Source organism: Limanda limanda, chromosome 8 (assembly GCF_963576545.1).
Source record: "Limanda limanda chromosome 8, fLimLim1.1, whole genome shotgun sequence".
NCBI classification, from domain to species: Eukaryota; Metazoa; Chordata; class Actinopteri; order Pleuronectiformes; family Pleuronectidae; genus Limanda; species Limanda limanda.
In genome coordinates this window covers 23149401-23164228 of record NC_083643.1, presented here as the reverse complement: position 1 = coordinate 23164228, position 14828 = coordinate 23149401, and positions in this window count along the sequence as shown.

Here is a 14828-nt window from a genome sequence, read left to right as displayed (position 1 = left end):
ATATCTGAGGGTAAAATGTTGCAAACTCTCACTTGCTGGTTATATGTCTGCGTTCCCTCTGGTGACTTGTCGCAGGGGATTAAAAACATAAATATGGTAGGGGAATCCAATAACCGTGTGCAGTGAAGGGAGAATATGCATCATCTACACCTCGCAAACAAAATGTCAGCAAACATAGCTGCAGCTGTAACCTTGACAATAATGACCATTAATATGGAAATAATGCTGGCTCTGCCCAGCAGGATTATCATGTCTGCAGTCATCAGTGGTTGAATCATACACCCTATCACAGTATTATCACAACGTTACCCCAACCTGAGATTGATCACCTCATGAACATAGTTTACAGAGTATGATATTCAGTTTCACCAAAGGTTAACCATGTTAACATATGGTGTTGAGGAACATCTTAAAAACCCATTACAGCATCATAAATAACAGGATTATTTTTTTGTGGTGACATGTTGATTTATTCGCATTGGCAGCCATTTTTGTTTTGAAACACATTTGAAAGACAAAAAGACAGAAAATACTAATTCTAAAAAGTCGATCTAAAATGATGATTGGTCAGACCCCTTCCTGTTAGAATAAGCAGTAACTTGCCCTGATCAGCAACAACATCAGTGTATGTGTATGTAGAAAAAACTACAACTATCACATCACTGAAGGTGATCAAACAGTCGCAACATAAACACCTCTTACCATTAAGTTCATGTTTAATTGGTTCCTCTTGAGGTTCATAATGTGTTTATCTTCTATTTTGTTTTTTTACTCAAATGACTGAACATGAAACCCAAACAGCTAAGCCACATTTTAACAGTTTAATCCTCAAAAGGTTGCAACGTCTGCTATTTCGCTGATTTCACTGCAAAATAATGTCAATCTGAAGTTGGTCTCATAATGAGATGAAACAGTATTGCTGATGAATAATATGTAATGTTAAACCAGGGAGTAAGTGTGATCTTCAGCTCCCTGGATGATGCCGCCGGGTGAATTCCTGTAGCCTTTGATTAACTATCCAGGCCAAAATTGCCTCGAGGTCTGTTCATCACTGAATAGTAATTTCCGTGAATTCTCCCCTGCTTGCCAGGTGAAAAAATGACTGCAGTCTGATTCAGGCAACACTACTAAATGCTATTTGCATTTAACTAAACTCCATCACTGCTTAATGTCTTTGCATCTTCTTTGGCTGGGCTCATGCTACATGTTGAGCTGCTGACAGGCTATTTTTAACTCGGATTATGGAAACTGAAGCTGAAGCTGTTGGTGTGTGTGTGTGTAGGGGTATTTGTGTGTCTATAATGAGCCATCTGCCAACAACGAAACTGCAGCATCTGAGTGGTAAGATGGATGTTTTTCTGCTATTTCCCTGCTGCTGATCACTGTACACTAAACTTGAGATAAAGTGTCCAGTATGCAAATACAGGTCTGTTGAGGACAGGACTGAGACTGCATGTCAGGGGATACGAAGAGATTTTGGCAGACGACTCTCTGGTCAAATCAATAGAAATGAAGATGTCTGTGAAATAGGGCAACGGGCCCCAGCTACTTCCTGTTTTGGCTCCACTGCCGGATCAATCTGATGGGGTCGTGTGCAAAGCAGCTCCACAAACACAAGTCACTTAAGCAAAAAAATTGCCTGGCCGTGTTCCACTCCATAGATTTGGCCATTTCAAAGCTCCCTCCCTCACAGATCTTAGGTGATTGGACATAAAGCCGTCCCTCTTTATACCTTGTTATTTACACTCAGTAATTCCATTAGATCTCTTGAAGCAGGAGGACGGAATGGTTTGTGTGCGCGCATGTGTATCGTCTACCTAATACTAATGTTGTGGGGACAGTCACATTAGGGAGACTTGCTCCCTAATGGGAGGAAGAACCATGTCCTCATTATGTAAATCATTACATTTGAAGGGGGAGACATGTTTTTAGGTTAGGGTAAGGTTAAGTGTAAGCTCAGACATGGTTAGGCAAGTAGTATGGTTAAGGATAGAGCAATTCCAAGTCAATAATGGTGTCCCCTGAAGTCATGGAGACATGAATGTGTGTGTTTGTGTGAAAGGATGTAAGTACCACAGGTGCAAATAGAATGAAAGCACCACACATTTAATTAGTTGCATCGGCAGTAAATATTAAATCCTACATCAGTTTGAATTTGGATTAGATGTATTATCACAAGAGGGTGCACTGTGGTAATCAATTGGGTAAGAAATAAAATCAATGTTAGGGTTAATTACTACTGCAACGTATCAGAGTTTATTCTGCGAGCTGAGCGTAATGCAGAGCTGGCAATTCATGTGCAGCTTTTCAATGTTGGTCCTCGTCTCAGTCACCGAAAATACTTTTTAATTATTTCCTATCAAAACGAAGGAAATAAACCTGTGTTTGCAAATTAGTCACGTTCTATTTGGATGAGACAGTGTCATTGAGAGCATGTACAAACACCTTTGTTAAAAATACAGACCAGCACTCCTCCTCTGATATCCTTTGTAAAAGTGGATAACAAGTGCAGGCAGTTAATTTGTTAGCTCTTTAGTATGTCATGCTTATTGAAGTGTTTTGCTCTTGATAAGTGTTTTTTTAAACTTTTATATGGAAAGGTAATGTCCCCAGAGGGAGTAATTAAGTGGATGTTATCTAATGTCATTATCTTATCTGAGTGAATTCATGCGAATGAAAAGAGTTTACTCTCATAGGTTATGTGTTGTGTCAAACTGTAAAATGTACTTTACTCTACTGTCAGGATCATTATCCTTATAATAGATGGAATAAACCTATGCTAATTAATATTTTTAGGTTATCGATCTGTTCAAAAGGCTAAGTATGAGTGAAAGTCTGCCGTTGCCATTGGTTCCCCAGATGCTTTTTAGAAACTTTTCCCCTATTTGTTTTCCCTGCCCACAAACTCTATTCATTTGTGTCTGCCAGAAATTTGAATAAGCAGCTGTTTGCTAAGCCAATATTTCTATAAGGTGATATTATGTCAGAGGTCGTACTTTCAGCTCATGCTGCTGAAAAAGTGGCTAAAACCATGAATCAATGTAGCTTTATATACTGGAGGGCTGGCTGAAAACACATAAAATAAAACAACAGCACATTTGTTGCCCAAATGCTGACAATGAGATCGCCGTTGTTGAGTTTTATGATTAAATGGGGCTTAGAGGCAGTTAACGATTCAGAAATGTTTTTATTGTACAGCTAATCTTCTAGAGATGTGTGTGAACAGAGCGGATATAAACACAGGGTGTCACATTGCAGCTTAGAAGGCCGGACAAGCTTTGCTCGTGTTTATGAGGTTGCGAAAAATGTTCATACAGACAGTTTTCTTGGAGCATGAGAGCCACACAAAAAGCAAAAAATCAGTATTATCCCCCTTTAAAGCCATTGTCAACTAGGACAAGAAATACTCCATCAACCTTCAGGGATCCGTAATACTCCCACACAGACTGTGCAGTATTGAATAAAAGCCTGATTTAAGTGCCCATCACTGTCCTAATTGGTTTCCTCCGGCTCCTTGTCTACTTTCTCCAACTCTCTATCTCCCTCTTTCTCTCTCTCATCCTCCCTGAGGCATCAGTCACATCTCTCCTGCTCTCTTCTCCCTCACACCGACTTCCCTCCATCTTGATACCAACATCAAAGAAAGAAGCGTTCTGTGTAATAGCTGTACTCTCACTGAAATATCTTCTCCAATTAAAAATTCGGCTTTGCCGCAGTAATATTTTCTTCTTTTGTCAGGGTTCACCTCTGTAGGTAGAAATGGTGATTGTGACACCTCCTTGTAAAATGTTCTATCGGCACATGGTTACACCTGAGTGAAAAGGAAATTGATTTCACAGGCCGTATTCAGTACCTGTACATGTATAAAGCCTACAAGGCCTTTGCAGTCATTCAAAATATTGTCCTATTTTACATATGAATATGAAAAAACCTAAATAACAGTATGTATGAGAATATGTGAAAGATATGAACATACTGTTTGGGTGCCCGGGCGTGCAGTCTCAGAGGGACAGTAGACATGACTGTATGCTAACACTGTGTACTCAGGTTATACAGTGCAACATAGATGTAAAGCTCATTCAAGTGTTAAGAACCAGACCCTTTGTCAGCGGAGCAGCTGCAGATATCGCAGACATAACTACAGCAGGCCAGGTCATAATAGCCTGAGGTGATTGGCAAATGTGAAAATTTCTCACGCATAATTATTAGCATCAATATTTCTATAACTGGTGGCAGAATTTGCAGCAAATGTACCATGGTGTTCAAAAAACGGCTTCTCTCCAGTGCTTGTGTCACCTATTCAGCCTATTACCACCTCATAAACATAGCAAGAATCAAGGGATTCCTATCTTAACAGGACACAGAAAGACTTGCTCATACGTTCATTTTCAGTAGTTTAGATTACTCTAATGGTGTCCTCACAGTCCCTTATCAAAAAGCAATCAGGCAACTGCAGTTTGTTCGGAAAGCTGCTGCTGGAGTCCTCACCAACACCAGGAAAATGGACTATATCACACCGGTCCTCAAATCACTGCACTGGCTTCCTGGGTGTCAAAGAATCCATTTTAAAATCTTGCTACTTATCTACAAAGCACTGCAAAGTTCCCGGGCCTAAATACATCTCTGAGTGACTTGTTCACTATGAAGCATCCAGACCCCTCCGGTTCTCAGGGACAGGTTTGTCTCAGTGTTACCAGGGTCAGAAGAAAGCAGGTGAAGCAGCATTTAGTTTCATGCTCCCCAGCAAACTACCCGAGCTCATGATGTGTGCTGAAACTGTCGGATCATTTAAATTAGGGCTGAAAACATTATTGTTTACTGCAACTTTATCATAAATTCAATTTACAGCATTTAAATTTAATAGAATTTTTTTTTTTTTTACAATTTTCCTGTCTTTTCAATGCATTTTACTGTCTAAAACCTTCATTTTATTACATGCTGTTGTGATTTGTCTGTTTTAATGTCAAAGTCTGTAAAGCACTTTGAATTGCCCTGTGTATGAATGGTGCTATTCAAATAAATTTCCCTTGCCTAGATACAGGTGCTGCCATCTTGAGGTCATTTGGAGCCAGGTTCTACGCAGTTATGATCATAATGTGTGTGAAGCTGCAGTTTTAAAGCATCTTCATCACAGACGCTCGACCAATCATGAGTCATTCACGATGTCTGTCCCTTTTTTACAGCATCAAGAACCTATGAACACAAAACTTCTCAGAGACACGGACACTTAACCACACATCATTGTGATAAGAACTACTTAAAATGACAGATACCAAGTTTGTTATAAATCTGTATAACTTGTACTTTGTCTTTTTATTAGTTCACTGACCCGTGACCTATACTGCAGCCAGCCACAAGGGGGCAATCAAGACAATTTGGTTCCACTTTTTGGGAGCAGTAATGTCGTCCACCTTCATAACTAGTCTATAGTCGATGCAAAATTTCGATCAAACACAGAAAAATATTCAGCTATAGTTAATAAATACTGAAATTAATTTTTTTTTCCACATAGTGAATAACTTAATACACATATCTATGTTCTAATGCACAGCAAATGCAATGAGAAGTATATTTTTTAACATTCTCCTTTGTGTAATATTAAAACCATCGACCTCAATCTTATATATTTGATATTTGTTTGTTATTTACTTTTTTAGTCATGTAGTTTAAAACTGCCTGATATCCTGTTAACAACAATGTCCCAGATTCGACAACAAGAACATGCTTACACAGACTTTATTTCTTCCTGTGGGTACCAGGTGATTGACAGGAAGTAGAGCATATTGTAATGTGTGCACTGATTTAAAAAAGAAAAAACAGCATCACTCAAGCACAACAAAACAAAGAGAAATCCAAATTTAGGCTCAGTGGTTGCTGTGGTGGATTACTTCACCCCAGTGGAAGTTGTTTTTGTTGTTGTTTATAATAATGGTGGAAAAACAAGCTCTGTCAGGTTCAGATGAATATATGCAGAAAACACTGGGGAATATAAAGACATGGGCAGCCTCTCATAACGCCTGTAGTGTCATAGTAAATGTTCTGGTAATAATACACAGATTAATCAAGAGAGAGAATATTAATCACAGGTAATACAATGTGGACTGTAATAAATGCATTAATATTGTACTGAGCAAATATGCAATAAATTATAAGATGGAAAAAAAAATGGGTGTTTCATATTGACTCCTTATATATTTTGCATTAAAAAGTAATTGTTAAAACATTCCCACTGTTGTGGTAACACTAAGTGATTCCGTGCTCTTATGCCGTCATCTTTTTTTCGTGTGTCATGTGTGTCAATACATATATACCCGTCTAATTGTAAGATAAAAAATTAACCACAAACAAACCAAAAACGTTTTATGGACTATTTTAAGAATTGCAGATGTCTTAAGTACCCCTGCCTGCTAGATAATCCCCCTGAGCAGACTGAGACATAAAACCAAACCACACATATATAAATATCTATATAAGAATACATCTACACACACACACACACACCCAAGGAATACTACATGGTCCCTGATGGGGTCATGTTCTCCTTACAGCAGATTATCAATTTAAGTACTGTAAAAGTTTAACATCCATAATTGTTAACTTTTGTAAAAATCGAACATCCACTCATTCTGGAAATCTGTTTGTTTATTACATATATCATTATTATCTGCATTGTATACGCACAACAAACCCTCAAGATAAACTTGTTGGACCCGGTTTCTCCTCGTGTTTCTGGTCTGTCTCACTCCCTGTGTGCGTCTACCTGGAGCTGGATGGGGCCTCCTGTTGACTACCTCCACGGCTGAGCTTCATCTTCTCGTCGCCTCCAGCCTGCCTCAATCTATAAAAGCCCAGCTCATCTCTCTTGTCTTAGCCAGATCGACAGCTCACCAGTGTGGTAACACATCTAGGCTTGTGATTCAACGTATTTATATCATTTTTGGCTGGCTAGTTGTTTGTTTGGCTGGTTGGCTGTTTGACTGTTTATCTGGCTGTTTGGCTGGTTGGAGGTTCTTGCCAGTAGTTTCTAAACATCTTCATCTGGCTTGGATAACTCAAATTTCTGTTATTTTATGATATATTATCAGTTGTGGAGACACCTTATCTGTCATGTCAAAGCCTTATTTGACATTTCTTGTGAGCATTCATAGTTGACTTTGTGACACCCCTGACATTTCCAGTACCCCACCCAAAGGGAATCCATGTAACCACAAATAAAACTATTGGGCAGATCACTATGAGAGGAACAAGCACAACCATGAAGATGAAAAAACATCATCAGGTTTTCTCTGGAGCTTTCCTATTGGCTCACAATCAGTCTATACTCTCCACTTATTAAAAAACAATGCCTGAAGTTCACTGACACATAGTGAGGAGGTGCAATGGTCATTACATATTTGATATTTTTGCCCATAATTTTAAAGTCAATTATAATATCAAAAGGATAGATATGCTGCTTATTCACTGTTTTATTGTAGGTTAGATTGGAAATGACAGCCTCAAGGGACTTCCAGTGAGGTTTCAATTACACTGAAGGATAGTGATCACATACTTGTATACAAGTATATTGCTGATATTGGACATTCTGAATAAAAATTCATGAAGCATTTCTTCATCTACCAAGAAACCAATAATAATGAGTAGATTAAAAAAAACTATAAAAAATACCTTATGACACCCGCAGGCTAATGCAAAGTTCATTAGAACAAAATAGAGGTATGCATTCATACTTCAGCTAAATATTGGACATAGACGATTGGCAAATTACCTGCACAGTTTAATATGTAAAAGTAAAACATGCAGGAAAAGTTGAAGTCGTATTCAGGGTTAAACTATAAATATAGACATTTAGCACAATGATTCATTCGAGTAGATTGTACAAGTACCCTCCGCTGTGTAAAGACACATAAATGGCAGCCTGAGGCAGTGTGTATTAATAGCCAGGTTTCCAGCAGTGCTATCAGCTTGTAATAATCAAAAACCACTTTGTATTGAAACCCTGATTATCATGGGATTATCTATGATAATCTATGATAATATTCACATTATGGTCAATTAAAGTTGCGCGCTCCTCTGAGGAATATATGCTGGTTTAACATAATGTCAAATTCATAAATATTAGAAATATATACACAAATTTTTCAGTTCTGTCAAAATACATTTAGTCAAAAGGTGCTGGAGCTCTCCTGTTGAACTGCTTCAATCTTAAGCAACACTGAAATACTAGAAAGTGAAGAGAATGCTAAAGTTAATATCAGTGCCTGTTGTCAACATCCTTAAAAATTGGAAGAGTATTTCAGTTTTGACCTTCCCATATTTGTCCTTCAAGGTTGTTTTTTTTGTGGAATGGATTATTATTTTTGTTTAAAACACACTTGCTAATGACTCTACTTCCCATGAAGTATTTAAGTTTGCATATGTGGCATATTTACAACCTTTACGACTTGATTGTGTGACTGCTCTTGTTTTTGCTCTTGGGTATTTAGAACAATGTAGAAGTAACTTTATAGCAATAATGTCGGTGAGAAGAATATTATCATAGAAAAGTTGTTATGAATCTAAGTAGTTTGTAAAGCATCTTATAATTGGTATTTTTATATGAACAGTGCATCAGAGGACAATGAGAACACAATGTGGTAATGTAAAAACTAAGTTTATTTGTATTGATAAATACAAAATCTGCGGCTCAGCTTTATAGGCAACTCATGCTCCACCAGATGGATCATCCTTAAACCATCACATCCAATGTTTCAATGCCTCTCTCCTACAAACAGTTTTTCAAACAAGGAATCATTGCAAAAGGCGAGGCAAAAAATGCCAGAATAATTAATTCTTTAAATGTCATTACTCAACCAAACTGTGCACAAGCTTTTCAATGTTTTAAATCGTTTTCATCCATAGATAGCTCTGTTGCTAGGCGACGGCTGCAAGGAAGGGACAAACAGGTGATGCAATAGAAACATAAAACCGTCTCATTTAAGTCTACGCGAACAACGAAGGATGCAGCCGACGTTGATTGCATAGACTGCGTACTCTGAAGGATTTGGCTCCTGAATGGAGACACAGCTACTGAGTTTTTAAAGACAGAATTGCACCAAAGTCCAGCAGAAATATTATCATTACTTTGTCATCCAGATATTCAAATCTTTATTGCGATTTTTTTGTGTGTTTTATGAATCAAATTCAGATGTTTACCAAGTATGGTTCCAAGGTTATTTTTAAAAGTAAATGCAAATTTACTTCCAATCATAGAGAAGTGTTGTGAGAAATATGTGCATCAAATTGTTTAGAGATGGTTTTGTGCAGGGCTGAATATGGAGATGCAGCATGTTAGTGTTGTTCACACTCTAAACGACGGCAGCTCTGGTTTTTCCACTCATTTTCTCAGCCTCTCTGAGCTGTGAAAGAAAAGTGCAATCTGTTTCAGTGATTACCGACCGACTCTCAACAAACTGCCAGAGCTGAAGTGCTGAAGGTGTCTTACTTCATTTCACAGGAGCCTTTTCTCTACAGAATGTCTTGTGGCATCTTTATACAACTGAAAAGAAACACTTTAAACACTTTCGGAGTTGGCCCTAGATTGTACTGTGACAGGAATTTTTGCCTATTATGGAACACAAAGGTAACACTGTTGAACTAAATAATCACCCACTGTGAAACATCTCGGTAATGTTTACATGAGTTGGAGAAGCGAGTTGTTTTACAGCCTGGTCAATGCTTAGGACACTGCCTGTCATGTCTGTGGCAAAGTTTTAGTTTTGTTCTAATGCATATAAGATACAGAATGAATTTAGATTAAAATTCTATTATCTGAATTTTTTCCAGGCTCCTGTTCAAACATCTCACGCTGACATCTTGCAACAGTGGGACTCACTTTTAGGAATGGATACAGAAATCCAGTCACAATCAGGCACTATAGTTCCTACACGGCCGGTGCTTCCTGGACCGAATCACAGCACAGATTGCCTCGTTTTGGTGGCTGAGCCCTGCACTTAAATAGTTTCTCCACTTACAGACAAAAAAAACATCACCACACAGTATTAGTTAACACCACACATAACTCTCATAGCAACACACCCTACGTGGCGTTGGCAGCAAGTAACGTTAACCAATATCGAGTCGACACAGCAACTAAAACTTAATAAAGCGCCTGGTGAAACTCAGGATACATGATTCTCAGTCTTTGACTTCTTGCGTGACCCCCTGTCAAGCACATCAGCCGGCAGTTAGGACGTCCGTGGCCCGACAGGGAGGAGACGATTAATCTAATTTACCTTCATTTTATCTAGTCTTATCGTCCGACTGTCGTTCTGTGCTTTTCCTTGAACAAAAAGTTAAAGTATCAGTTATGGCACCGGTACTGTTTTAAATGTATCGATTTAGCATCAGAAAAAGCCCAAACGATACAGCTATTGAACAAAAGTAGACTTTCTAAACCCGTGAAAGTCAAAGTGTCGTCCACCTTGAGAAAAGAGTGGATATAATAATTTAGTGAAACAGCTGTTCTTTGTGCTGCATGTCTTCAGTGAAAGTCCCAGGTCATTGCAGGAAAGAGTCACTTGTCATGCTTGGGAACCAGATATTTAATTCCGCTGAGTGGATGTGAGGTTTGAAAATTTGTCATTTACATTTTCATTTGCATGTCACAGTGGATCTGCTTCAGTGTGATTTTTTGTTCGGCTGCCGTGTCTCTGCATATATTGTTCAATGTGAACGTCGCCGCCAGCTGCAAAATAAGTCTGTCACATCACTGGTTCAGTTCAAGAGCAGTGTTGACCTGTTTTTCTTGTTTTATTTCTGCTTTCATTTATTATATTTACCTCATTTTGACATGTTTATTTAAACTTCATTGCAGTGGTTAGGAGATCAAACTCAGACATGGAGGGATCTGGGGAGTTAAAAGTTAAGTTGAGGACATTTAAATGGAGCAGAAGCTGTCACTCAGGCTTCAAGTGCAGTGATGTCACAGCTGAGAGCAGGTCTGTTTGTTCAATTAGAAATTAAAGTAATAAATCTAATGTGATAGTATTTAGTAGCCTACATTTGAGCTGATTTTTCCTTGTGATTTTAAACATAAAACTTAGCCCTAAGTAAGGTTTGGCATATTTTAAAGCTGTAGTAATGAATCATTTATTCATAATCAAATCACAATCTTCAGTTGAAAGGAGTCGCTTGTGTAAAAATGTCAGGTAGATTAAACCTTAGGCATTTATCATTCCTCTGAGACTGCAGGATGTGTGAGCCCTTCGATTTTTGCCAACTCAATTAACTTTGACTAATTAATGCATAATGTGCCTTATATGTCAATGCCATATGTCTATCTACTTGTTTTTTTATTCATTCTGCCCCCTAGTGGCCATGGCTATAGGCTTTTGTACCTAAGACCATCATCATTCACCCCGAACCAGCGCAGAGATATGCGCTTCCAGTGTGAACAGCCAGGCAGCTGCTTGCACGAGAAGCATCATTGGTTAATTTTGAAGACATGAATAGCTAGTTAGCTGCAGCACATTTTATTAACACTTTTATTATATATTTGTATTATTTTGTATAGCCTACATTTTTGTGTGCATCTGTACACAGTGTACACAGGGGAACTTGTAACTAACCTTATAACTATTCATGTGTGTGGTTAATATAAAAGCTTGAATTATTTACTTTGCTTAACTTTACTTGCATGTCGGCTATTTGAGAAGTCTGTTCTGCAAAGAAAAAAGGCATGTGTAATTCTGCTCGGTATAAATACAGCATTGCAGCAAAACAATTGTCTATATCTATGTCAATCTGATATGGTGAAATAAAAATAATGAGATAGTTAGAGTTTTCTGGCGGGGCAGTTTTGAAAAGACGACATGTCCAGCTCGGTCCACAGACTGTTAAGCCCCGCCCAGTGGTGTCCCCCTACATTCAAGTTTGATCAATATTGAGCATATTGTGTGACAAAATCACACCAAACCTTCTGAGGGAATCTACAATACACATGCAAAGTGTGAAGCCGTTAAAAAACAATGATGTACAACCTACCGGTTCATACGTGATGATGCTAATGTCAGAAGGATCATATCGGTGCAATTTCTTTTTTCTGTTTGATTCTTTGGTTCATTTGTAATTTTGTTTTAGTTTTTGCCTGGGGATTATTGGGCCTACTCTGCTACTGTCCACAAATGCCCCTTTCTCGCCACATTAACAAATCCATTAAATGCTATGCAATGAGATACATCTTTTTCTGAAAGTTTTGAAAATATCACACTTGTCAAAAGACTAGCTTAGCATTTGTGAAAGTGACACAATGGATTCTGAAATGCCACGAGGTCTCATAAAGGTTGTGGAACTTTTGCTGCACACAGACGCCATCATGATGATGCTGCCCAACCTTTTCATGTTACTAAAATAAGTCATTGCAGAACAATTGGTCTGATTTGGCTGAACGTCTGTCTGTTTTATTATCATGCAAATGGTGATAACAAGTGGAAACAGCGAGCCCTTGAGATTAAAACAATGACTATTATTGTGAGAGACGGCTACAAATGAAATTGGCAGGCCTGCAGTTTTGAAGAGGTGACAGATAGGAGGTTAGGAAAGCAGAGGGGGGAAAACAAGCCATACAGTCAGGCTGTTGAACCGTCTCCATCAGGTTAAGTGCTTAAACCCCTGACAGTCTGATTGCAAATGAGGTCTGTGAGCTCCCATGAGCTGTGGTGTGAAGAGCTGTCTCTCTGCACACTACAGACTAGCCTGGTGAGCACAAGGTCAACAGATGTTGAGCTTTGAGCAACAGCTCCCCCTTCAGAGCCTGGTCAGCTCTTATATTTGTGTCAAAAAGAATGTAATAGGAAGTGTGGCCAATTAGTGTTGCGTCTATTGAACTACATAGTCCAGATGTGCCCTGAGGGGGAATTTGCACCGTCTCAATTTTCTTTTCTTCCTGAAACGGAGCCAACAAGCGTGAAGACATGAACATATGCGTCTTCACACTGACCTCACTGGGTGAGACAGTTGGTAGGCTGAGTATGCTTTTTTTAAAGGTAGGTAAAATGCCAATAATTTAAGAGGAAAGTTTCATTTTTATATGGAAACGTTGCATTTTCTTCTCTGAAAACACATAAATGCATGTTATGTAATATTTCTGATGCATAAGTTAAAGTTGATGTGCTTGTCACATGGGTTTTTATTGAAGCTTTCACACAGAAATTTGCAAACTGGTTTAAATTAACAAAAAAATATCTAGTTTTATACAGTCTTTTTATTTTATGAATGAGCATGTCACTTTTGATGTTTTTGAAGCACCAGGACTATCTATCATGTATGTTTCCACTTTCACATGTTAACTTTATAGCATGTATACCTAAATATGACAGCATATTCAGAGTTAAAACAACTTCATGTTAAATTCATGAATGTAGCAGAATTCAAGGTTAGCGAAGCTTACAGGCCATGTGTTTTATATACTTCAGACAATAAACATGAAAAATACACTATGATTAACTTTTAATATCCACTAAGACTCTCGTTGTTTTCATCCTTAATGAGCCAAGAAAGACCCAGAAGGATTTTCGATCCCCAGTGCTGTGAATATCAAACCGCCATTTCAGTTCCTAGTATCAGAGCAGTTCAGAGACATGAGCTGCTCCTCTTGAGATACTTGTTATGCTTAGTTTGCCAGCTCTGCCTCCACTAATACGTCCTCTGACTCCCCCTGTCTCTCTCTCTCTGTGAATGTTTTGTGTCTCTCTGATCACGTCTCCAACATAATTCTCCTGAAATAGCCCAGAGAGTTGGTTCTTTTTGATTTTCATACACGATTGAAACTTGGACACCTTAAACCCGAACGTCAGATTCTCTGTCAAAATGTCCTGATGGGGGATTGGTTCTATCCATCCCCGGCCCACAGTTACACAAATGGCTTCATCTGCCATTTCCGTCGACGCCTTTAAGTATCCGATGAAAGATGAATCCTCTTGCATGAATAATTAGCTGCTGATGCTGCACCTGCAGAGGGCTACTACCATCAGGCTGCAGGGATTAACAAGTAAAGGACACAGGAGGGGGGAGGTAAAGGTGAAGGTGTGTGTATGTGTGTAAACATGCATTGCAGGCAGTGGGAACAGATGAATGTTGATTCTTTAATTAAGGCTTTGTCTAGACTACAGCACATTTATTTCTGAACATATATTTTTCCTTCCTTTTAAAGAAATATCTCTGTCCACACTACCCTCGTTTTACAAAATATCTCCGTCCAGGCGAGAACACAAAAACAAGGGAAGAACGCTGTGGTCCAAATTTGGACACCCGTGAATGCTGCTAATGAGCGGGCCAATAATGCAAATTTTAGCTGTAAATTTGTAATTAGACCTAGCAGTGCTAACCAAACCTAGGGGAACCGATATACAGCCACCAGTATTGTCTTCTCTGTTTATTGAATCTCTAATTTTTTATGAACCTAATTTTTCAAACTATAGATGGTGGCAATGTTTTTTCTTTCTTTTTTGCATTATTCTTTAAATGTGTCTGTAATGCCTTCTGTCTTTCCTGTGCAGAAACCACAGTCTGTACTCTGCACAACTATTGACACATGCACTTATTGAGAATAATGTGGAACACAAAAGCTGGTATTTCAGAACTCTGCTAACTGAACTCTTTATTAAGAATTGACTCATTGATTCCTCTCAGTCCACAGTTTGTTTGGCCGCACTGTAAATAGATTTTCCGGTTGCTGTTGTTCTCTGACATTTCAAAGAGAGAAGCCGTTTAGTCAGTACACACAATATTTTAAACAAAACTCTGAATTTCTAATACAAACAAGAATGTCTCTCAGTAGAGAGTATACCTCT